The sequence below is a fragment of the Arvicanthis niloticus genome, chromosome 28 (assembly GCF_011762505.2).
Source record: "Arvicanthis niloticus isolate mArvNil1 chromosome 28, mArvNil1.pat.X, whole genome shotgun sequence".
Lineage (NCBI taxonomy): Eukaryota > Metazoa > Chordata > Mammalia > Rodentia > Muridae > Arvicanthis > Arvicanthis niloticus.
In genome coordinates, this window is record NC_133436.1 from 12,713,833 (window position 1) to 12,740,267 (window position 26,435).

At 45.3% G+C, this 26,435-nt stretch overlaps 2 protein-coding genes across 4 annotated transcripts in view; both read right to left on the bottom strand.

The window, feature by feature from the left end:
* LOC143440096 (uncharacterized) overlaps positions 1-26,435 on the bottom strand; it is a 95,894-nt gene that overhangs the window by 68,635 nt on the left and 824 nt on the right. The window lies entirely within an intron of this gene.
* Positions 1-26,435, bottom strand: part of Scaf8 (SR-related CTD associated factor 8) — a 137,415-nt gene that overhangs the window by 1,769 nt on the left and 109,211 nt on the right. The gene's annotated exons all lie outside the window — the stretch shown is intronic.

The following is a 26,435-nucleotide window of genomic DNA, read 5'->3' on the forward strand; positions in this document are numbered from 1 at the left end:
CAAACAAAATCAAGCAAAATGAAAATTAAATAAAATGCAAGGAACGAGAGGCGTGGAGATGGTGGGCCAACAGCTTTTATGGCATAGGGCTTGCTTTCTGAAGCCAGCTCCCTTGCTGGCTCTTACAACAGGAAACCCAGCTTCTCCTAGAGGCAGCCAAGTTGGGATTGCGCTAGAGGCTGGCTCAGCATTAGGCAAACTGAGCTCTAGACTGGGGTGGCAACCAAGCATTCTCTCTTCTTAGCACTGAATACTGGCAGGATGCCACCCAGTACCCATCTCTTCTACATCTTCTGCCAACAGTGTTAGCACTAGTAGATTACGGGCTTTACAAAGAATACTTGGAAAGACAGATCTTCACAAAGAAACGGATGCCAGACACACCTTGCCCAGCATCCCACGGAGGAAGGCTGGGCCACAGCTCCAAGCTTTGATACTTTAATTGCCCAGCCTCGGAGTCCTCTATCTAGTGCCCCATCTGTGTGTGCCATGGGCTGCCACAAAGAATCTCTGCAGCCCCCAGGGGTATCAAATCCAACAGAAGCTGCTGTGCCTAAAGCCAGGCAAAAACAAAAAAACAAACAAACAAAAAATAAAAACAAAACCCTCGTGGGTGTGCTGATGCATATCTGTAATTTCAGCACCCAGAAGGCCGAAGCAGGAGGACTGAGAATTTGAGGTGAGTCTGAGATACAAGTAACACTGTCTCTAGCAAACAAGCAAAAAAAGAAAAAAACAAAAAACAACAACAAAAACCCAAAAAACAACAACAACAAAAAAAGCAAAACAACAACAACTACCACCACCATCATCAGACTGTCCAAACCGGGAAACCCTAGCTGCTTCAGAAAGCAGCTGCAGGGATTTGACACATCAATGTCTTCCTGTTACATTAATAGCTTGGCTCACGATGAGATTCTGTGAAGAAATTAACTCTCACATGATCAGGGGTTTCTCCTCATGTTACCAGGGTGGCTCATGACTCACCAAGACACCACCTCTAATTTCACAATAAATAAAGAATGGGGACCAGAACTAGAGAACACAGGTACAAAAGGCATGACCTTTTCTTTGAAATAAACCCGAGAAAGGGCAGGTTTCGGGGTGCCGGTGATGGCGATGCCTAGATGACACAGTGTTTTAGATATCTGGTTTTCCTAGAGGGGACCACCATTGGTAATATGTTTGCCTCTGTGTATCACTTGGGCAAGAGCAGCTACCGTCCTTCTGCGATAAACGCTAGTGGAGAGGATGTAAGAATGTGCTTCTTTCCCGGGTACAGCTTAATGGAGAACAGATGCCGAGGAGTCTTCAGTGCCTAGCTGAACAGACCTAGGGGAGACATAGTCAGGAACCCACTCCTATCAGAGGAGCAAACAGATCCCCTGACATCCAATAGTCACGATAAGAGGACACACCTCGACAGTGTTAGGGACTGGATCTCGAGCTAAGCAAACCTGGCCCCTTAATTCCGTGCTTTTCCTATCCAAGTCTGTTCCCCTGACAAGGCATGGAAGTGGCACAGCCACCAGATGCCATGATTTATGGGTGCTGAGGGCCACAAGGAAGCTCAGTTGCTTCCATGCTCACTGTACCCTCCATTACTACAGACATCCAGTGGTAGGGACAGTGGCTAGGTGGCCAGGTCCCTGGGTCAAAGATACTGGGCAGAAGAGGTAGAACCTGGCAAAGATGTGCCCCACCTTAGGGACATGACTCCAGGGGGACCAATAACATGGAGAAACAGAAGTGTTTCGCCCACGTATTATTGGGAGGATGTTGTGGTCTGGTTGGTTTTTCCATCTTAACTGATGGCCCTGTCGGCAGGCTGTAACTGTGTACAAACAACCTCAGAGTCATTCTAAGTTACAGCCATGAAGAGAAAGGTCAGGGAGAATCATATGAGGAGACAAAGCCCACAGAGAGCCCTTTGACTTCTTTGTAACTCCCTCCCAGTGCATGTGTCCCTCACCAGAGCTGTGGCTAGCCAGCAAAGGTTCAGACCAGAAACCCATACTGCCTGTATCCTCTGCCTTCCACTAAAGATGAAGGAAGGCCTGTAATTAAGAAGCCAGGAGGAAAGAAAAACAGTTATCAGAGAAGTTTGCTCCAGCACAGAAGATCCTAGATTGCAACCAGGGGGCCACATAAGAAGGTGATGTATGTGCACTTGGTATGGATGTGTTGTGTCCCAAAAGATGCCCAGACACAGAGCCAGCCAGCCTGTCCTGACAAGGGGGAAGGAAAGTGGCAGAGTTATTCACAGATGCCAGGCCCCCATCTGCCTGGGCCAGCTGATGTGTCTGGTCAGCCCATATGGCCTCATGATGGCTGGCGCAGGACCGGGATTGCCAGTCCGTGCAGATGCGTTCTGGCAATTTTCTCTGTTTTGTTGTTCAATAGTTAAAAACCTACTTTAGAATGCATGGAGCTTCATCCCACTAGACTGGAATAATAAAAAGTCTTATCTTTCCAAATACCAAGTATAAGGATAATTACAATATCAAAGGCATCCATTACCTAGTGAGGAAGTTTATTCTATGTCAGGAAACACCCAGGGCTCCTCTGTTCAACTGAGGTCACACTGCCTTCCTGACATCCAAATGGGTATTACAGGTGCAAGTACTTCAGATTTAGTCACTAAGCCCAAAGTAGTCACTTAAATCTACATTAGAAAAGAAGTCAAATCAGGGTTTTCTTCCAGTCTGGGCCTGAGCACTGAGCAGAGCCCAGTCTGCAGCTCTGCCCCCAATCTCACAGAACCCAGAGGGAGTAGGCATCCCAAGAGCTCTAACCTGGGCAGTAGCTTAGGTAAGCAGACAGCAACACCTGCCCCAAACAGGGAGTAACTGGGACCCAGTAGGACCCAGGAAGTCACTTCCGGCCCAGAGCACTGGTACTTTCCTGTCTGTGCTTGAGCACTGAGTATATTTTGGGCCCCAGCTCTTACCCCACTTATCACACCCACCCCACACAGTTCTGAAACAACCAAGATAATAGGAAAGACAGGCTCCAGTCAGAGACAGGGCAGGTAGCACTAAGGAGATACAGATGGCAAAAGGCAAGTGCAAGAACATAAGTATCAGCAACCCAGGGTACTTGGCATCATTATAACCTAGTTCTCCCACACAAGAAAGTCCTGAATTCCCCATATCACCAGGAAAGCAAGATTCAGATTTAAAATCACTTCTAATGATGATGATAGAGGACTTTAAGAAGGACATAAACAACACTCTCAAAGAATTTGAGAAGAACACAGGTAAACAGGTAGAAGCCCTTAAAGAGGAAACACAAAAATCCCTTAAAGAATTACAAGAGAACACAACCAAACAGGTGAAGGAATTGAGCAAAACCATCCAGGACATAAAAATGGAAGTAGAAACAATCAAGAAATCACAAAGGGAGACTACGCTGGAGATAGAAAACCTAGGAAAGAAATCAGGAGTCATAGACACAAGCATCACCAACAGAATATAAGAGATAGAAGAGAGAATCTCAGTGTAGAAGATACCATGAAAACATTGACACAACTGTCAAAGAAAACACAAAATGCAAAAAGTTCTTAATACAAAATACCCAGGAAATCCAGGACACAGTGAGAAGACCAAACCTAAGGATAATAGGTGCAGATGAGAGTGAAGATTCCCAACTTAAAGGGCCAGTAAATATCTTCAACAAAATTATAGAAGAAAACTTCCCTAATCTAAAGAACGAGATGCCCATAAACATACAAGAAGCCTATAGAACACCAAATAGACTAGACCAGAAAAGAAATACCTCCCATCACATAATAATCAAAACACCAAGTGCACAAAACAAAGAAAGAATATTAAATGCAGTAAGAGAAAAAGGCCACGTAACATATAAAGGCAGACCTATCAGAATTATACCAGACTTCTCACCAGATACTATAAAAGCTAGAAGATGCTGGACAGATGTCATACAGACCCTAAGAGATCACAAATGCCAGCCCAGGCTACTATACCCGGCAAAACTCTCAATTACCATAGATGGAGAAACCAAGATATTCCATGACAAAACCAAATTTACACAGTATCTTTCCACAAACCCAGCATTACAAAGGATAATAGTAGGAAAGCTCCAATACAAAAAGGGAAATTATACCTTAGAAAGAGCAAGAAAGTAATCCTCTTCCAACAAATCCAAAAGAAGATAGCCACACAAAGATAATTTCACCTCTAATAACAAAAATAACAGGAAGCAACAATCACTGTTCCTTAATATCTCTTAACATCAATGGACTGAATTCCCCAATTAAAAGACATAGGCTAATGGACTGGATACATAAACAGGACCCAGCATTTTGCTGCATACAGGAAACCCGCCTCAGTGACAAAGACAGACTCTACCTTGGAGTAAAAGGCTGGAAAACAATTTTTCAAGCAAATGGCCGTAAGAAACAAGCTGGAGTTGCCATTCTAAAATCTCCAGCCTGAGAACACAAAGGGAGGGACTCATGGCTCCACCTGTATAGGTAGTTGAGGGTGACCTTGCCAGGCATCAGTGGCAGTGGATGGCCTTGGTGCCTGAAAGTTTGGATTCCCTAGTGTTGGGGAATTCGAGAGCAGGGAGGCAGGAATGGGAGGATGGTGGGAGCACACCCTCATAGAAACTCCCAGAATTATATGGATTAGACATGACAGAGGCAGGCCGCCAGAAAACTAGATTCCAGAATTCAAACAAAAAATTATCTTGTTACTAAAATTTGTTTTGAGAATTGTATATTGCAGAACACATAGCCTTGGTGTGTCTACTCATCAAGCAAGCTGAGCAGACCTGCTGGAACCTCTGATGTCCTGGAATTTCAGCTGGATGCAGTGAAGACACAGCATCAGTGGCTCATCAATTTACTCTTCCCCCCGTCCCTCTTCTAATATCTCAATGCCCATAATCAGCTTGAAGAAGTTAATGAAGAGTCAGCGCCCCTATTCCCTGAGCTAGGGGGCTGAGGTGGTAAATATTGGGCTGTCTTTCTAGAGAAAAGTAGTGGTTTTGTTGGAACAGGGAGGATTAGCTAGGATTTATTGCATAGCCATAACCTACTGGTAGAGATATGTATAATTGTTATTAAGATGAAGTTATAATTTCTTAAATAGTACAAAATGTACATTGATTTCAAATTTAAGGTTTTCATTGGTATGAGATTCTTATTGATATAAAAGTGAGATGAATATTGTTACTCTCATAGGCACTGTGCCTGTATAACACATTTAGGAATACAAGGCTTAGACCCAGTCCTTCTTTAACTTTTTTTAAACTGATTTGAGATGGTTAGACTGTGAGTCAAGGGCCTATAGCAAATTCATGGCTTTGAGTTTATTGTTAGGGTGTTTTCTATATTTTATTTAGAAATAACTGAGAGGAGTTAACAGACAACAGTCCAGATTACCTTACATGGATAGTTGGTTTTCAAAACATCAGAAGTCCACAGAATTGACGTTACAAACATTTCTGTATTAATGTTCATTTTGATTAGAGACCTGTCTGCTTCTGACAGCTTCCCGTCTTGGATTCTAAGAAGAAATTGAGCATCTTTGGAGTTATTCCAAATGTGGTGAGACATCCACTAGGCAAGAATTGCCTCTTTCCATCTACAGACAAATTACTGTCCAGAAAAGGACACACTTGCAGAATAGTCGACTGATTTTATCTGCCAAGACAGAGTAATCAGCCCTTAATAATTCTGCATCACTAGGTCTGTCAGATGATCCTGGGTCAGAAGGCTGAAGATCAGATGCTCCAACGTTCTGTAGTAGAGGGAGTGTCCAGGTGTTCAGCGGTCTCTATAAATTGGCTAAGTTTTAGAAGCCATGCTTTGTGCTTCCCACAATTTCAGTTAACTCAGTCATTCTGGATTTCTGACAGGGTTGAAAACTTATAGTCTCATAGCCAATCCTGGCTATTTACTTTGAGAGAAAAAATTTGAGAGGATGGTTTTCAGCTGACATTCATTCTAAAGCCAAGAAAAAAAGCCAGGTTCAGAACTAAGTCTCTTAGTTAGGAGAGATGACAGAGGTTCTGGTTAGTCAACAAAATGATGGTCTGGGTATTAGGTCTATCTTGTACCTTACTGACACAAATTGGTATAGTTATGCTCTAATGGTATTTTTGAGAGAAAAGTTTTATTTTAACAGGAAGGGTGATATGTAGGAGGAGCTAAGGTGGGAGGAGTAAGGAGAGGAAGGGGGGAGTACAGAGAGGAGGAGAAAGAGAGGAGGATCTAGGTGATGAGAAAGAGAAGGGGGGAGGGGACATGGAGGTGGATGTTCACATGTCTCTGCCAGTCAAAGACAGTTGATATATCTAGGTTGAGTATTGGGTTACACGTCTGATTGATATTGAACACTATCAAACTTATAAAGCCTTTGGTTAACATTAAAAAAATTGTATAAAAGCAAAAGAAGAAGAAGAAGAGGAAGAGGAAGAGGAAGAGGAAGAGGAGGAAGTCAAATCAGCACAGACGCGTCAGGAATCATTTTAACCCACAAGAACTGGACGTCTTTGGTTCTTGGGACTCACTTGACACTCAATAATGACCAATGCAGGGCTCAGTGCTGGTGAGGTAACACTAGTCGCCCAGGAAGACTAAAGTCTACCTGCTCACTATTGCTTGAGACTGTGGCCTCTGATTCATAGGGAGCAGAATCAGCCTGTGTGCTGAGCAAGGCCAGGAGCTGAAGCTAAGTATTAATGCACGTGACCTAGCGAAGCTTGATAGACACAGGTTACAAAGTTCACCTTTGCCTCCCTTCCTTCCAACACCCCCTACCACCCTTGGCACTGGGGATTGAACCCAGAACCTTGTCCATGCCTGGGAAACACTGACACTGGATGACATCTCCTGCCACTTGACTTGGGGTTCCAACAGCAGATCGAAGTCATTGTACAGGGGGTTGCATGGCAGGACTCTCTTTCCAAACATGGGTTCACATAATCATTTAAGTGGGATGTACCCTTCTATGCCAAGCCAGACTGAAATAAATGAATGGCTCAATTAAAAAAAAAAATTCTAGCGATATTAAAAGTTAACTTTAAAAGGCATAGTGTTGTAGGCACATCATTCTTACATATAATGGATACTCTGAAAAGCAGGGCGGTAATGAAGTCTTTAGTGTACCGGAAGGAGCCAGCAGTTTTCAAAATCCTACTGCTAATCCCCTCCCCCTCAAGGAAAAGAAGCCTTTTGAAAAGTGAACAGTTATCCATTCTCTCAGGCTTCAGAGTTTCCTATATCCAGTCTTCAAGAAGCAAACTCCATCTGCTTCCCCAGCTGTCGCCATGGCTTAGCGGCAGAGCCAGCACAGCCAGTCACAGGCACAGATGTGATTGCTTTTTAATGGCTGCAGAAACTAATTTGCAAACTGAATTAGTGACAGTGAATTGACATCTTAGTCCAGGGAACGACAAGCCACTCACTTTCCTTAAATGACCAGAGGAAAAGTGACCTTGGGGATAGTCAAGACCAGAACAGCCACCCACAGCTCTATGAAACCCCATCTCTGGGTACCAGCGAATCTGGGGGACTCAGGTTGGGCACCTACAGACAACAGGCTCCTCCAACCAGGCTGCACCTCCTATAGGCTTATCTCTGTATCAGATCTCTTTTCTGCATGCATGTGCTTTTTCTCCTTACCCAAAAGAGGGAACAGGCTATTTTCAAAGTGCCAGTAGGAAGGTAGGTGAGTAAAATTTAAGAGAAAAAAATCTCTTTAAGCATCTGCTGTTGTGTTTAGAGAGGCCGACTAGTAAGTCCTTCCCTGCCTGACTGGATGGTGGATCTCATCCTTGTGTTCCCAGACTTACTGTCAGGATCTGGAGTCCACATCTTAGAATGAGCACAACACAGAGCTAGCAAATCCAACAGTCAGGATCATAGCTACTTAAAAACACAAAGCAGAAAGGACTCTCCAAAGGCACCGGCCATCTGTGGCACCCCTCACAGCTACAGTGCCTGTGTGGTTTGTCAGTGTAACCCTGATGCCAGCGAAACCTGACACAGGCTGGTTTTTTTGCAAATAGCTTAACAGGCTGGTGAGATGGCTCAGTGGATCAAGGTGCCTGCCGACAAGCCTGCAGATCTAAGTTCAATACCTGGGATCCCAGATGGTGAAAGGTATGAAGTGGCTCCTGCCTGCAAGCTGTCCTCTGGTCTCCACACAATATGTATGGCAGGTGTGCACTCACATTCATATATATGTATATTACACACACACACACACAGTATCAATAAATAAATAAAATTTAATTAAAATTTAAATTAGATTTTAAAAATTTAAAATAGATTTTAACAGGCTCACAAAGAACTCCGGATCTAGTCCAGCTGAATGAATCACTAATAGATCTTCCCTTTCTATAACACAGTACACTCTCAGGGAATTTGCTCCCAGCAAACTAAAAAGCACAGATTAGAAGGGAAAATGACTTTTTAAAAATGGGTAGTTTCCAGAATCAAATCCTTCAGAAGCCTTGGCCAGGATTGGGGATAAGGAAGTGAATTTCTTTGCAGTATTTGTGGGAGTTGATGTGTGCTGCACAGGTCTCCCATGAAGACTCCCCTCTCGTGGAGCTGACGTAGCATAGAACCTTCTAGAACACGCCTCTGGTAATCCCCCTCAGGCAGGACACCTGCATTCCACCCAGCTGTCCAGGGCCCTAAACATATCTCAAAAGACTTCAGACTTGCAGGAGGAGCACATCTTGGATACTAGCAGATCTCAAACGGCAAATCACTATATGATAGCATAGGTCTCCCACTAAAATAGACAAGCAACAGGGAATAAGGAAAGGCTGCGTGGATGGTCTGGGTGATGGCGGTCATGAGGGGGATGCACTGCAATGGCAGTTAAGAGGGTTGACTCAGCCAGCTGCGCGGTAGGTATACTGCCACCCACCCGCCCTGTCGTCAACACTGTCCTCATTTGTGCCCTGGCGAAATAATACATGATTATACACCACGAGGCATCTTACAGGAGCTGTGGCCATAAATGTCACAGGCAGTGATGCATGGTACCCACGTGGTACCCGAGCATAAGTTTGCATTTAGAGCCTGGCTTTAAAGCTGGGAGAGTTCAAGGAGTTAGATGTGTGCTGAACAGCTTGGGTAGAAGGTGGGCATGCCTAGGCCCCAAGGACAACTTGTACCCTCTTGCTCCACAGCTTCCAAGGTAGAATTGTGAAAGCCTTTGGTCCGACATTATATAGTCTACTGGATTCTGAGCATATCAGAAAGATCAGCACCATGAATCTGTTCAAACTGAGATCCACTGTAAGTGCAATCTACTTCCGGGTTACTTGAACCTACGTCAGAAGAGCTGGGTGTAGTGGCAGATGCCTGTAATGTCAGAGCTGAGGACATGGTGAGGATATGTGGGTCTATGGTGCTCTCTGGCCAGCCAGCCTGGTCTACTTGGTGAGTTCTGGGCAAAGACAGCACCATGTCTCAACAACAAAAAAGGCCAGTGGCCTGAGGAATGACCCCTAGTTGACTTTGGCTTCCACACTCACACCTGTCCACGTTCAGGAAATTCCAGGGATCCACGGGAAGCCTCCGTTTCTTGTGAACCCACAGGGGCATTTTCTCAGATGGGCCTGATGTCTTTCATTCAAGGTGCTTGCTGTCTTTTCTTTAGTGTGTGGGACTGGATCCCTGTGGGAGTATAAGACTCAGCAGGGTGGGTGTGTGTGTGTGTGTGTGTGTGTGTGTGTGTGTGTGTGTGTGACAAAGTCTCCCTGGGGAGGAAGCCCCTTGCTGAAGTCACAATGTGTATTGCCTGCCGGGAGGTTTGATCCACCCATAAATGAGATCAAAGAGGTTAGAAAAATGTCACCAGATGGGTTCTCTTCCTCTTTAGGCTTTCCCTTCCCTTTGCAGGGTGCCATGTACACTGAGAAAATAGCCATAGCAAGCTCAAGACTTAAGTGGTAAATGCATCCGAACTCGATTGAGAAGCTGACCCTTGGGACTCCGTGGAAGGCTGACCCCTTACCCAGCACTGTCATGAGAGAGGGCTATGGGGCAGGCAAAGATGGATCATAATTCAGGACAGGGTGGGGTGTTCTCGGTTTAAGTGCCTTGGCTTGGAGACAGGTCAGAGGAGAAAAATAAAATTCCAGCAGGTCTCAGGACAACCTGATTGTAAACTCTTTGTTAAAGAGTTTTATAGGGCCAGAAGGTTATGTTTCAAGATACAGCCAGTTTATGAATTTACAACGGAATAAAACTCAATCTTCCTTTTTATGTCTTCAAAAGAAACCGTTATTTCCCCCTCCAGGCACTTGGCACCAAACCATCATCCGAAGTCCCTGGGTCTTCTCTGGTAATTTCAAAGAAAATGTTCCCTGTTCTTCTGATGTTCCTTTTAAACATCGGCCCCTTTTCCTTAAATAACAGAGGGATTTGTGAGCCTTTATTAAACCTGCTTGTTAAGCCAGCAGGGAGGAAGGGCAGAGAGGAGACCCGAACTGTCTTGTGTGAGCTGGATCCAGACTGCAACGGGCGGGCACTTGGTTGCAGCCCTTCTCCACACCTTCGGTGGCCATCACTGAACCCGAGCCCAGGACCACACAGGCCTGTGGATTTCTTGTCTCCTGGTTTATACTGTGGGCAGCAGGTGGAGCTAAACTTTTCTGTGACATTTCAAAAAAGGAGCTGTTCATCCCCCCCAAGGGACTCTCTCTCGGGGTGATAAATCACAGATGGGCCGAGTCTTCAAACTGCAGATTGAGTGGGAGGGAATTATATTCTGCCAGGATGTAGCATGAGCTTGAACCAACAGAGGGCTCCTTGGCACCCGTGAGTAACTGCTGGCCTGAGCTGCCAGAGAGGCTCAGCTGAGGAAATCAGCCCAAGTGGTTCTAGTTGCACCCCAACCCCCACCTCAAAAAAAAAAAAAAAAAAAAAAAAAAAAAAAGGTGTCAAAACTTTTGGAATGGTGATAAGCTAGATTTATCCCCGTTTACGGAGCTCGCTCTTCGGAATTCTTCCTAGGATGCCTAACAGGATGGTTTGGGGAATGAGCCCACAATCTGTGTGGTAACAGGGGTTCAGGGGAGAAGTGTCCCATCCCTAGCAGTAACGAACATAGCTACAGAGGGACAGGAGGAGCGGTAGTTTGGTTTGTATTATACCTAACACAGACACTTCTTTAAGGATCACTTCTATAGACAGCTGGTGCTTGTGTGAACCAAAGGATGCACATAAACACTAGGTCTACTGGCTTGTTTCATATTCGAAGAAGAGGAAGGGAATCTGAGATAAGGGTTTGGCTTTGGCTGTATATATGTTGAGTCTTTTTAAAAAAACAATAATCAAATCTTCACCCCTATTTCAAAGTGATCATATAGTAATTATCCCTGTGAGTTATTCTCTATTTCTGGCTTATTCCAACTGTGCTGCAGGCTTCTAGCATCTCTGGCACTTCTTCATCGACATGGGCGATTTTTATAATTAAGAAACAATCAGACAACCCAGCAGTGACTGTCAACCTAGGAGACACCTGCCCACTGCTCATCTACACGGTTGTACTTTCAATTGGCTTTCACTAGTGGAGTTCACGTTGCCCTTATCTTGTTACACTGTAACTGCTACAAAGCCACTACTCACAATACACACAAATCAGGGTGTTTTCCCAGTAACCAGGCGGTTTTAGCCCAGCCAACTGTCTTCACAAAGGTCCCTTTTGGATTTTTTTTTCCCTCTTCCCGATAAAACATCTCATATTTCAAGAAAAAGAAACCCACTTGCCCACTCCCTCCTCTTTTCCCGTTTTAGATTCTAGGCTATGCATGTCCAACCTCAGGATGAATCTGCCCTCAAGTTAGCCCATAGCTGGGAGGGGTCTCCAGCCATTTGTTGAGTTCAGCAACAACAGTAAAGTCTACACTGCACGTCTATGTCACGGAATATCTCGGAAAGGACTCTGTGGCAGACCTTCTGGTACTGGGTGTGCTTCCTTGACTGCAGAAGAAAGAGGACCTAAGAGGTGGACCCATCAGTCTGAGAGGAGTTCTGGATGAGACTTGGATCCAATCAGCAGTACTTTATGCCAGGGACAGGGCTGATGGAAAGTTTCATTTTAAGAATGCTGCGGACAATGTTCAAACTCATAACCTAAGTCCAGTCACCATTCACCAACTAGAAATTCTTTTTTTTTTTTTTTTTTTTTGGTTTTTCGAGACAGGGTTTCTCTGTTAGCCTTGGCTGTCCTGGAACTCAACTCTGTAGACCAGGCTGGCCTCGAACTCAGAAATCCACCTGCCTCTGCATCCCAAGTGCTGGGATTAAAGGCGTGCGCCACCACCGCCCGGCTAGAAATTCATGGTTAATCACTGTTCGCATCAGATATTGCATGGGATATACTTAGGCTAAAAATGATTGCTTGCTTAAGCTTACAGTCCGCTAGAGGGCCTATGATTTCTCTCCCACTCTACCCAGGGGTAGAGGGGTGGGCACCCCAAGGACAGTGAGCTGGCGTTACAGGGTGTATTCATTTATTTATACGGCAAGCTGGCCCCTGCAGAAATGGGGGTGACTCCAGGGTATTTCTCTCTTGTTACTGATTCCTCAGACACAAACAGTGCCCTTCTTTCCTCTGTACACAACCACTGTGAGCTAGAGGAAGACAGATGACTGAGACCAGGCAGGACTGAAGGGCTGAGCAGGGAAGGGGTGCTTTAGAGAATGTGGGCTAAGGAGAGGCCCCTCCTCTCCCATGGCAACTCCATCTTTGGGAAAGAAAGAGAGGGTACATGCTGACCAGTGCAGCCTGTCTCACAGGGACAACAGGTACCTGGAGACCAAGTTCCCATGGTTCCCACGGCTCCCAGAGCTCCCTCTAGCCCCCATTCAAAGGGACAAGAACAAACGTGGTCACTGGTCCTGGACATATGAACGCCAGTAACTTCAGCATTGTTTATCTTAGTGACTGGTGCCTTCGGCTTGCTACCTAAAGGTGGATGGAAGGGCTTTTATGTTTATAACAAAGTTTTATGTTTAAAACTTAAAATCTTAAATAGAGCCAGTCGCCTATCCTGCCTACTTGAAAACAAACAAAACGAACGAACAAACCCCAGTTCATTCTGCCCAATTCAGCACATTTCCTGTTGCCAGTAGAGGAGATATGCAAATCAGGCCTCCTAGCCTGGGGGGGAGGGGGGAGTATCTCCATCAAGTCCCTCCCTGACTGGCCCAGCCTGACAAACAGAGCTCTCTCTCCAACTGTACATCACCCTTGGTCTAATTTACAGCCTGATACCTACTTTCTCCCTCAAATAAATGATAAACAGGTCACACAGGACAGATCTGAGGTCAGAACTCCGCTGGAGCCTTCAGAATGTCCTGAGGGCTCAAGGTGGAAGGGAGAGATGGTACGCCTTTGGCCTATCCCAATGCCTCAGGGCAGCCAAGCCTGTGGTCCTGTCTCCTTGGGCTTGGCTTCCTCCCTCTAACCCAGGCAGGCCATGGCTTCGAAGGACTGCACACTCTAAGGCAATGACCAGGCCAGGCATCTCTGAGATCAGGACTGAGAGCTGCCTGAAGTGCCCTCTACCTCGGGCTGACACTGGTCCATTATTGAGTAGGTGGAGTGGGACAGCCTGGTCACATCCCTGCCCTCCAGGCCTCCCCTGATCACTGCCACAAACTAAGACTTTCTCTTTCCTTATTAACAGTATGGTGAAATAGCCTTTCAAAAGCAGAATTGTCTTCCTGCAAGGAATCTGTTCTTAGTAACCCAGCAACGGTTCCACTGGGACCACTTTTACATTTGGTGAATCAATCGTTTATTTATTGACTTATTGGTCTATGTGTGTGAGTGTGGTTGGAGGCCAAAAGTCGACTTTGGTTGTCACTGCTCAGGTACCATCTCCCTTGTGTTTTGAGACAGGCTTTCCTATCTGGCTCACTGACTTTGCTGGGCTAGGGAGCTCTGGAGATCGGCTTGTCTCTGCTTCCCCAGCATGGATTAAAATATATGCCATTGCCAGGCAGTGGTGGCGCACGCCTTTAATCCCAGCACTTGGGAGGCAGAGGCAGGCGGATTTCTGAGTTCGAGGCCAGCCTGGTCTACAGAGTGAGTTCCAGGACAGCAAAGGGCTACACAGAGAAACCCTGTCTCAAAAAAACCCAAAAAAAACCAAAAACCCCCCCAAAAATAAAATGAAATAAAATAAAATGTTTGCCATGGCACTTGACTCTTTTTCTCATGGGTTCTCAGGCTTGGACTGAAGTCCTCAAGCCTACACAAGAAGCACTTTACTGACTGAGCTATCTCCCCAACTCTGGAGTAGTTCTTTATCTTGTCTGAGACAGCATCTTACAGGGTATCCAAGGTTGGCCTTGAATTCGAGATCCTTCTGCCTCTGCTGCCCTTGGGCTGGGGTTACAGATGCATGGCACCATGCCCACCATACCAATCGTTCAATAAACTCTTTTGGGCATCTTTTCAGAAATGATGACATACTCTTTGGCTCAGCCTTCTAGGAAGCTTTCCCTCTGCTCAAAGGTCAAACATTAAAATCCTCTCCTGTTTGCCTGTTCCGGATATGAAGAGAACCACGGGCTGATCTAGAAGTTTCTGTCATTTTTCAAGACTGAGACAGTGCTGAGCACAAAGCCCATCTCAGCACCTTCGCCTTCTTTCCGTTGAAAGAGTTCCACCTCTTTCGGACTCACACTGAAGCCCCCTGTCTAGCCCAAGACTCCAGACACCTGTGCCTCTGCCCTCCTCCCCTGTGTCCCAACTCACACTAGAACATCCCTCTGTACAGACTCCTCATCTCAAGCCTGCTGTCTGCTCAGCTCTGCAGCTCTCTCTGTGTGACTCTCTGACATCCATCTTGGACTGTGACCGCTCTCCTGCTCATGTCATACTTAGCCCCTAGAGAGCGTATGCTGCCCTTCCTATTCCATTATGAGTCACGGATCTTCACTAACAGGGTTAATCTACTGACCTTATCACCAGTGTGTCTGCCTCTCTCTAGGAAAACTCTGTCCTCTACATTTATCTCTGAGCCCAGAAACATTGCCAGGAAGAGGCAGAGCCAGACACAGCATCATAGCAACAAGCTACCATCTTACTCCTTCTTCTGCCTTTCCTCTCAGCATCCTGGACTGCTGACATTTTTTTCCCAGAGACTCAGAGGAGGGGCAGCTGCCAGGAGGCAAAACCAGAAAGATTGAAGGCCTGGCTCTGGAGACTCCAGCTCCCGAGAGCTCTGTCTGCTCTTCTTGCAAACACCTTCCTACTGTCTAGTTTTGTGTCAGGCAAACAGAATTCTGTAGTTGCAGGAAAGAAAACTGTTCGGATTTGGGATTTTAGGTGGTTTAACTTTGTCCACCCTCAGCCTACAATTTCCTACATTGTGCATTCCTACATGGCTTAGAACTAGGCTATCAGCTCACACACAGCCTCGGGCCAGCTTCTGTACCCACAATGAGATGGAGAAAGAGTACTCCGGCAGTTAGAAAAAGCGTTATGAAAAGTTACAGAGATTTACAGAATGGAGATGCCTGTTGGTTGAAATTTTGTTAAGTAAACAGCAGAGAGGTACTTAGCAGGGCGGCCTGTGTTGGACATGTTGTGTCTGGAGGAGAGGCCAGGCATGGATATAATCTTCATCCGTAGTACCAACTGGCCTCCTCACCACCCAGAACACAGAGCCGGCGATGACTCCCATTTTGAATAAGTCATGGGTTTTGAATGGACTGGCCAATGCATCCCGGATTGAGGAGAGGAAGGCCCCACCTATTCAACTCCTCCCGGGAGCAACCGTGCTAAACGCCTGTAGAGCTGTGGGAGACCTGGGCTCCTGTGCCTTGGAAAATGTATCACTTAACTAACTTGCCGATTCGGAAAGTTTCCTAATTACTATAATGATATCTACTAGGTACACACGCCGAACAAATGCCACACACGTGCTGGAAATGTGGTTTTAAGGGAACGTGGAACATCCATATAGGGATGCTAAGATTCCCCTTCACACCTGCAGTCATGCAGTAAGAGTCTGGACAAATACTGAAGCTCTATTTTTAAAACCCTGCATTTGAGCTGCATGGTTTCTGGATAAACTACCCAGTCGATAAATTCTAGTCAAGCTTAATTGTAGTCAAGGTAAGTTTCCTGGAAATCAGTCTTTGGGATATCACACAAACAGGAATGGTTTCTGTGCAGTAGATTTAAATGTAAATTTCGTACTTTAGAAAGTTATAGAGATCAATAGCTTGGCAGCTGGCTGAAAAATTCCACATTTTAAAAATCTGGAGGCTGCATCTGTTAGCAGTTTTGAGTTCCCATCACAGACTGCCAGCTTGGTGCTAGCAAGCTGTCTTCCAATTAATGTTCCAGAAAACATTTATTTCAAGATTTGTAGAAGGAGAGCCAAATTTTCTGAGCTTCAGTTATGTAAAACACCGTCATTATTTCTGCCTTTTGTGACTCTTCCGTGTCCAGGGTTAATAAGTAACGTGTCTTAAAGATGTTCTGTTTGCCTTTCTAAAGAGGAGTCCGACTCCAGAACCATCAAGGGGTAAAACCCTTTTAATCTTGCATAGCCTAATGGATAACGTCATTAAGATATTTAAAGCCAGGTTGGAGCGACAGCTAGTCGAAGGTGCCTGCTGAACAGGCTTGGAGGCCTGAGTCTGGTCCCCAGAACTTGAGCAGAAATGCAAAGCTGTGATCTGACCATCACATGTGCTCATGCATATACATGCACATACCACCAACCACCACCACCATCAATAAGAATATTTTAGAAGACATTTAAAACCACTAACACAATGTATTTGACACTCCCTTCTCCAATCTGCAGTCCCTTGTCTTCCACCTATAAATGTTCAACATCCCCTCCTCAGGAGGTCTGTTTAGCTTCCTCCCTCCCCTCACAGCCAGGCCCCTGTGCAATCCCTTCCCTACAGTCTTCAAATGTCTACAGTCTACTGAGAGCATCCTTCCCGGTTAAGCTTCTGGACAGGATGCTCTTAGAAGACTATGGTGGTACCCAGGTGCCTACAGTGTCTATGCCACCCTGATATCTGTCAACCAATGTCATCTATTTCTCTAGCACATGGAAGTGTCAGGTCACTAGACTACTTGTTCAGTGGACAAGTAACTGAATGAGGCCGAAGCTGAACTGACGGCCAATACATGCTCACTCTTCAGAGTCAAACAATGAATAAAAATCCCAAAAATTTACAGTCAGGTATTGATTTCACTTGAAACTGCAAAAGGCGGTTCAAAGTCTGATACTTAAGCCTTCCATCACATCCTAAGTCATCACCTGTAAGCTCTGCAGACACGTGAGTCAAGCAGCATTCAACCACCTGACAGCTACAAAACCAGAGAGCATCCTGCACAGGCCACTCAGCGCACTGCAACTAACACACTGTGGGAAGGCTGGCAGGCAGCTCTCTCAGCTTCCTTGGGAGAAAGGCAAAACCCAGCAGCGAGTTAGGCAATATGTAGGTATTCGAGAACCTGGTATTATTGGAACGTTACAGGAGGAGTGAAACAGAGAAACTAAGGCTCACAGGCCTGGCTTTCTGACGTGCCTCACACAGGGCACCACATGTTAGCACAGAGCTATGGTAACAGTGGATGGAAGGCAGAGACAGAGGACTGGTCATTGCTCTCTAGGACTGCCAGTGGTCTGATGTTCACGGCTCTGAGCTATGAAACTCTTGCTGTGCAGAGCAGGACTCGGGCGGTCTGCAACCATGAGGATTTCTGTGGGGTTTGCCTGTGTTGAAGTTGGGGATCAGTCGTCATGGGGACAGAATAGACATCACATCCTTTTTCACCTCCTTTTAAGCCTGAGGTTTGGAGGCGTGTGGGTTTTAGTGACTTGATGAGGACTAATGTCTACATTTTAATGCTTGAGCCACATGGTTGATGTAATGGACCTGTCGTCTGCCAAAGGAAGACTACTCTACAACGACCTCAGGCTGCCCTGGTAGCATGCTCTTGAATTCTGCTGCCAAAAACACTCTTCTGATGAGAGGAGAGAACATCGGCCATTCGTTGACAACACTGGTAAGACCCACAACTTGGGGAGCCCGCACAGAGGTGGTAGGGACTGACTGCTATAGCCCACATGATACGGCAATCTGCAAAACAGGTTTCTTTTCTCTTCCCATTTTTTGTGAGATGTTAAAGCATTCAGTACCTGAGAAATAAGCTCAAGTGTACTAGTGACCTAAGGCTTGACAACCAGCCTGACAGTTAATATTGTCAACGTGATAGTAGCCTAGGAGACCAGCTTCTATCTATCATGACTAGGTCAGCCTTAACAACGGATTGCACCATCTCTGGTCCTGATTTGATGTAACCAACTGCCTCAAGCTCCTGCCACCATGAGTTCCCTGCCATGATGGACTTACAGCAACGGGGAAAGTAACGGATACACCCAACTTTCAATGCTCTTTGTGCTCCATCCTACCTTTGAACCCAAAATGTGACATGGTATCTGATACAGAAGAAAGCTCCCTCACGGCCTCTGGCTGTTGGCAGAGAGAGGAAGATGATGTGGTGCTACCTTGGCATGAGGACTCACAATAAATGCTGTTAGTAGGGACGCAGGCAGAATGGCAAGAAGTTGCCCGCCTTGGCTCCTCCTCTGAATGGCTCTTTCCTCTGCAGCTAACGCTGCACTACTACTAAACACATTCATACCCTCTGCCCTGTGGGAAAACCGCTAATGAAGGTCAAAGTCTACCATCATCTGGATAGCCTTCTGCACATAATAAAAGACTCCCTTCATGTAGGGCTTCTCCTTCTCTGACCTTGTCTGGGGAATTCAAAACCCCTACACACACCTCCACCTGGGGACTATCACTTAGTTTTAGTTGTATTACCGTGGCATGCTTAGAATCTCTGAACTACTGTTCTGAGGCCCTCCATACCCAATTCATGTGGAGGAGAGATGTTAGCCCTTCCCTGATACTCCCTCTGTTGCCTGCCCCTGCCACATGCCTCACTTGCTCCACTAGGAAGAGAGGGAGGGAGGAAGCTAACACTTGACTCCCTTATGTTAGACACCGAACATTGGAAAGAAGTCAGGATACAATGGACTCACTTCCATTTCTGTTCTTCCAGAATCCTCAAGACCTGCACACACACACACACAATGCTCTCCGCTTGTTCCACAGAAGGGTATACAACACCTACACCCACAGGCTGGAGAACTGAAAAACGGCATATCTACTTAAATACTGTGTCTAGCTCTCTTGTAAAGATCTGAGTAGGTATAAGACTGTTACGGACTAGTAAGAAAAAGGTCAAAGTGACCTTGTCAAGAAAACTAGCTATGGTATATACTTCCTTTTCTGAAGCAGAACCAAGTCCTTTCCTTCAGTAGATAAAGTAAATAAGCATTTCCCTATCACCCAATTCATCTCTCCTGGATCATTTAGGGCTCTGCCTCTGGAGACAGAAGACTTGTCAACAGACAAACACTGTGATGCTTGACTCTCTCAAGTTAGGACCAGTTAGTGCCTGGGACAAGGGCTGTGGACAGCCATAGGATCATACTGTGGAAGCGCCTAGAGGGGAGGTTATGTTCACACACACATGCCCTTCAGAACAATGCCTAAATGAGACAGCTGTCACCAGTTCTCCTAACACTGTGCTAGTATTTGATATGCACTATCTCGTGCCACCAACAGTCCTGTGAGGAACTCTCTGCTACAGGCCTGGTTGCATGGGCTGAGGGAATGGCATAGTTTCCGGAATCCTTAATACAGTGGTGTGGCAGATGTTGCCTTCCAGTCGGAAGCCATGGTCCTATCAAACGACCTCCGCTCCGAGTTTCAGGTAAAACAGACTTGCTACTGTTTTCATCCAACAACAGAAATTAACTTTCTTAATTATGTGGGGAGAATGTCAGTGTTTCCAAATGAAGAAGACAATTAAGCAGAACACAGTTTGGAAAAACAGTTGGTGTGGAGGGAGAAAAGGGAACCATACTAAATGTTCACCAGCGCCACAAAGCGAAGCAACAGCCACACTCCTTGGGTTCCTAAAATTAGATATTTTGGCAGATAGTACCAACTTAGATAAGGACAAGTGAAGCATAGGCAGAGTCATAGTGACCTGACCCCTGAACCTTCACCCAGCTGATACCCTGTTCTGAAAGATATCTGTACTCCCCCTGAACATCTATGCTCCTTCCCCACATCCTTCATTTTTGTGTTTATAACCCCTGTGATAAAAAGTAAAAATTATGATTTGATAATAATAAAAAAAGAAAAAAAAAGAAATGAAAAGAAAAGAAATAACACAGTGTCCCCCTGGCTCTGCTGACTTAGCTTCTGACAATCCATTTTCTTGTTCTCAGAAATACTTTGAATTATAAAATGTTATTGTGGTTTTTGTTAGTATGCTGGGTAAGATAATTTTTATTGATTTCTTTTTAAATTTCAAAGTTTGTAGTGAGTTAAAATGTCCTTCAACATAATTATAGGTCATATTTATTTTCATATTGTAAAATGCAAGTTAATCTGTTGAACATTTTTTAAAAAATGGATTCCTTTTTGAGAATTTCATGTGAGTACTGTATTTACATAACTTTTTCTTTCTCTCCTTCCTCCCACTCTTCCCAACCCCCAATACTTTTCAAATATATCTTATTTAATTATTGTTCATATATGTATGTATATATGTATACATGTATAAGTATGTATGTATATACAAATACTGATAAATAAAGTGTTTGGGGGGGGGGGAGAGAAAGAAAATGGTCCCCAGGAGCTCATGGAGAGTTCTTGTTGAAGTAGGTATGGCCTAGTCAGGAGAAGTGTGTCACTGCAGGGGGTGGGGTTTCAGAAGCTCAAGCCAAGTCCAGTGTCATGCCTGCCAACCTGGGTGTAGAACTCTCAGCTGCTTCTCCAACACCATGTCTGCCTACATTCCATATGCTTCCTCCCATGATGACAATGGACCAGACCTCCGAACTGTAAGCCAGGCTCTATTAAATGCTTTCCTTTCTAAGAGTTGACGTGGTCGTGGTGTCTCTTCACAGTAATGAAACTCTAACTAACACACACATGTGTAGCTATTTCTGGTTACACTTTGAACTTATACCAGTGTTAGAGTGTTCTTGAATCTTGAACTCGGTCATCAAAATGTTACCAAAGACATAGCAAAGACAGGCCCCTGCCACCTTTCATTTGCCTGATTCCTCATTTAAAAGACACTGAGTGCAAATGTCATCCACTGAAAATTTTAAAAGATGTGGTTTATATTTAAATTGGCTACTGAAACCCAAATGCCAGATTTTGGAAGCACTTCCCCAACTGTCACACATAGCTCTCAAGTGCAGCTCAAAGGAAGGTGCAGGATGGCAGAGACGAGGCCTTGTTCCTTAGGACACAGAGGGCATGGGGCTCTGGGGAGGTGAGATGCTGGCTGAGCTATGTCATCTGGAGAGAAGTGAGCCTGCACGCCAAGGTCAGCCTGAGTACAGGTGAGGCTTCATATTTCCTCACTAAAATCTCAATAACTAAACTAAGCCACTCCCTTAGCTCCCAGCCCTAGGGAAAATAAAATGAAAAATGTCCTACTCTGAAGGAACCCAGTGGCCATCCTTCGAGAGGAACAAAGTGTCACACTCCACAGGTTTGTCAGACTTCACTGATCTTGAGTGAGACCATCACACTGCCACCCTTCCCAAGTCCCTGTCACAAGGAACCTGGCAAAAGTGAAGGATTGCCATTCTTAAATATATATGTGATCAGCAGATGAATACAGAGTCCAGATGCAGGTAGGGTTCTGCATCTTTCCCTAGGCTGTTAACATGAATCCACACATCTTAGGCTGAGGTATACAAGAAAGTTGGGGAGGGACCCATGTGCCTCAGAAGGGATTGAAGTGTACAGTGTTTTAATTAGCAAGATAAAGTGTCTGTCTACAGACAGGGGAGGTGGCTCACTGGAGGTAGCTCTTTTCACACAAACCTGATGCCCTGAGTTTAACTCCTTGAATCGCTATTATAAAAAGACCCGGTGTGAGCGCTTGTGTGCTCACTTGCAGTTCCAGCTCTACTAAAGCAAGATGGGAGGTGGAGACGAGACAGCTCCTGGCCAGCACATCTACAGTGTGAAAAGCAGTAGAAACACTGAGAGACCCTGCCTCCACAAGAATGAAGCAGGGAACCAATCCCAACAGGTGCCTCATGACATGCCTATGCCCTACATACAAGGACGGACACACACACACACACACACACACAAATAGTAGATATTTTAAAACTGCAAACAAAGCAAGCCCACTTGCAGGTAAAATAAAACAAAACAAACAAAAAAACACCTGACAGGCATACAAACTTACAGTTAGTGACTATGAAGAAAAATTCCTATCCCTGATGATAAAACAGAATAAGATAAATTCATAGAATAGAGAACTGACTCCATGGTTCAGAGCACTAATTGCTCTTGTAGAAGACCTGGGTTCCCTTATCAATAGCCACATGGCTGCTCAGGACTCCCTGGAGCCAGTTCCAGGGGTTCCAATACCTTCCTTGGGTCTCTGCAGGCACTGCACACACTTGATGCACAGACATGCATGCAGGCAAAACAAACCCTTAAAATACAAAATCATAATTTTTAAAAGATTTAAAGGAGCTAGGACAATTTAGTAAATTCTGTCATGGTGTCAAGTACAAGCCACTTTGATCCATATCCGGTAGAATGGAGGTTAGGAACACAGCACGGTATTAGAATGGGGACCCTCAGCCAGACTCTGCTCAAGCTAGCTGTGTCACCTAGGCGATGCCCTCTGAGCTCATCTGTGAGGCGCATTCTCACACCCGTTCTCACAGGGTAGAGATGAAAAGGAAGCAAGCTATAAAGAACCTAGCACAGTAGAGACTCAGTACATAGCAATGAACACTATTATTTTTTAGTAACACTAATAAACACAACTCAGGGGACTGGAAGGGTGGCTCAGTGGTCAAGGGTAGAGGCTGTTCTTGTAGAGGACCTGGGTTCGATTCCCAGCACCTACATGGCTGCTCACAACCACCTGCAACTCCAGTTCCAGGGGATCCAACAGCCTCCTCTGGATCCTGAGGGGACTTCACGCAGGTGATACACATGCAAGCAAAACACCTATGCACATAAAGTCAAAAGGTAAAAAGCACATCACTTGCCAAGCAAGCATGGGAAGTAGAGTTCAAACTCCCAGAACCCATCCAGATGACAGGAGGCTACTCTGTAGTCTCTGGCTTGAAGCAGAAATGGGGGAGTCCCAGAGCAAGCTGGTCGGACAGACTAGCTCAGCTGAAGACATCTGGCCTCTTCCTTCCATAAGGTGGAGAATCACTAAGGGATATACCCAGCATCTCTTTTGGCCCCCATGTGCTTGTGCACACATACAAAACACTCAGGCACGCATGCACACATGCAAACAAAAATACACTCGCCCTGACTCTAGGTTTCCAATGAGGAATGTAAAATGAAACAGAGGCTGCCTAGTTAAGTATGAATTTCAATCATTCTTACATTAAAGCGCATTTTACCTGGAATTTGAGTTGAACAGGGTGTCTGCTTGTTGTTTTTAGAAACCTGGCAATACCATCTGTAAGACTCTTTCTGAGTACTTCACCCAAAAGTACTTGAGTGGAAACTGACTTTTTGCTATTATTCTTGAGACTGTGCATATGTGCATGCATCTCACGATGTAGCCCAGGCTGGCCTTCAACTTGAGGCAATCTCCCTACGTCAGCATTCCAAATGCTGAACTGTAGGTGTGTGCCAAGTGTCAGCAGGGAAACTAGCACCGCACCTTCACATAAGCTAAACTTTCCTTACTTTCCCAAGGAGCTTTTATTCTGTGCTTTTAGCAGGTACTTGCTCTAAATGGCTGGCGTCTTCACTCCACTTTTGGGGGGAGGGTGCGTGCAGGGCGGCACTGCCATCTCACAGCTGTGGCTGACCTCAGTCCCCCGCCCCTCCTCCCATTTCCGAGCCCAGCAGCTTCCCACACCAAGAGTCTTTGCAAAGCTTCACTCTGCATCACCACACAGAGCGCAGCAAGCAAGCCTGTCCCTGTCTCCTCTCCTCTCTGAGTTAGCGAGAGTTCTTACTCTCTTGAGGGCTCTAATTTCAGCTATAACACACAAAGTTGCTGAGTCTCAAGATGAATTCATCCAAGAATCTCAGACAGTATTTGGCTCGAGCCTTAGCTTCACAGCCTGCTTCTCTATGGGTCCCATCAGCAAGACAAACTCTGTTCCACTGAAGGATTGCCAGGGACCCATGGAGACTGTTAGTGCCTGTGGCTGAAACCTGCCTGCTAGGCACAGGCATAACTGCATCAGGCATCAAACTCAAGGCTACTCTGGCTCAGGAAGAACCATTTCAACTCAGCCACATCCCAGTGACTTGCTTACTAGTGCCAGGTCTTTGAGGACAGTAATGGCTTTTGTCTATACACAAAGCTGCCTCCTTGTTCCACTCTATGGAGACACGTAGCAGCTTCTACCTCTCAAGTAAACTTTCAAGTAGGTGCTTTGTTCTTGCTGCTGGGTTACTGCATGAATGGCTTTGTGTCTCCATGCTCCTGGTTTTCAACAATGAATACAAGATGGCAGAGGCCTGGCCTTTCGTGACATGCATCCTACCCACATCTGGAACAGATGTTGGGAACGTGTGCTTTCACTGAGATTACCCTCCTGTTCAATCCTGTTGCCCTCTGCTTTGTAAGGTGCTTAAGAATGAATGCCCACTGTGACTGTGGCCTGGTTCTCCTGGAGTCTACTACCTTTAATCCTCTTTCTTCTCAAAATCTAGCAATGCCAACAACAGATCCAGAGAGTTCAGTGCTTTCCACATTTCAGATGCTTTCTTACATTCTGGAGAGCTAGCTGCGCATAGGTGCTGAGCGCTGACCAGCTATTCCACCAGGGGCAGTGAGCTCGGCTCTAAAGGTAGATTGCTTTTCCCTTACCTAGGTCTTTTAAACAACCCTGACAGAACTCATTCACAAATGGGACAGGGCTTGTGGAACAGAAGACATGAAAGCAGTGGGAAAGTTAGCTGGGAAAAGGAAGGACATTAGCGGGGGGTGGGGGGTGGGGGGTGGGGGGTGGGGAGTGTTACGGGACAAAAGAGGGTAACAGGTGAATTTGATGAACATGTATGAAAAGGTCATAATGAAACCCATTGTTGTGCATAATTAATATCTAACAAATATTTAAATGACCAAAGTTTGAGAAATATTGTAGTCAGAATTTCACATGTAGAAGAGACGTGCAGGTGTAATGTCTGAGTATGAAACACAAAAAGGTAAGGTGAAACAATGATGCTTTCTTCTGACCTAGCACATGGCCCTCCTCATCAAGCCTGGGGGTGAGGGAAAGGCAAGGAGGGAGGAGAGGGGAGGTCTGGGACCCACCACAGATGCCACCTTGATTATGACTCCCGTGTCACTTGACTTTTACTGGTAAGGAAGAGAGCATGCCTGTGCCTTGGGCTTCACCCACTTAACTGTGAGTCCTTCACGTGATACTGCAGATGTACCTGACCTCTGGCAAGCCACAAGACCCTTTGTGTCCTCCTCTTTTCCCAAGTCAGTCTTTGCCATGGCTGGTAAGTCCTGGATGTCCCTGAAGCTGCTTCATCCCAGAATAGACGGTCGAGCCCAGTCAGTGTCTGGCTTCAGGATCGCCTCGGAACTGCCCAGAAACTGCTTAAGAGCAAGGATCTGTTTTATTTCCACATGTGTCTGGTTCTTACGTATCTATTGAAATGAATGACTGAATGAATGAACTAAGTGTTGGGAAAATAATCTCAAGCCGTAATCAAGCTGAAAGTTTAGTAAATTAGTAAGATACATTTTAAGCTAGAACTTCCATATACCAGGAAAAAAATGATAGCAAATTTAAGAAATAATTTCTTCCTTTAAATATTTCCATTAATATCTAATAAAAGCACTGTGAGATTGAAGTTTTAGAAATAAAATTTCAATAATCTCAATATTAAAAAAATCACAAATACCAATTTCAGAATTACTGAAACATATCTAAATATTACTCGAGGCAACTCCCTGAGTTTCTGCAAAAGACCTATTGATCAAACACACCTCAATACAACATCATGCTGAAAAATTAAAGTAAGCTAGAAACTAGTATTTCATCTAAAGTAGTCTTATATACTAAACTTATAGAACGCAGAGGACACTGAAAGTCAATTATTCATTTTGCCCAACACTTCTCCACCCCTTGTCCTTGTAACTTCTGAGATAGTAACATATTCCAGTAAAGTCCTTGCTGTCCCCCAGCCCCTGGGCCATCTGAGTCAATGGACTTGGCCCAGCTCTCTGAAACTCAACTGTTAATACAGTCTCTCAGGGAACAGCTAATGGACACAATTTTTTAACAACTTGTCTTAGAAATACCAGGCTCTCTAGTTAATGGAGGAG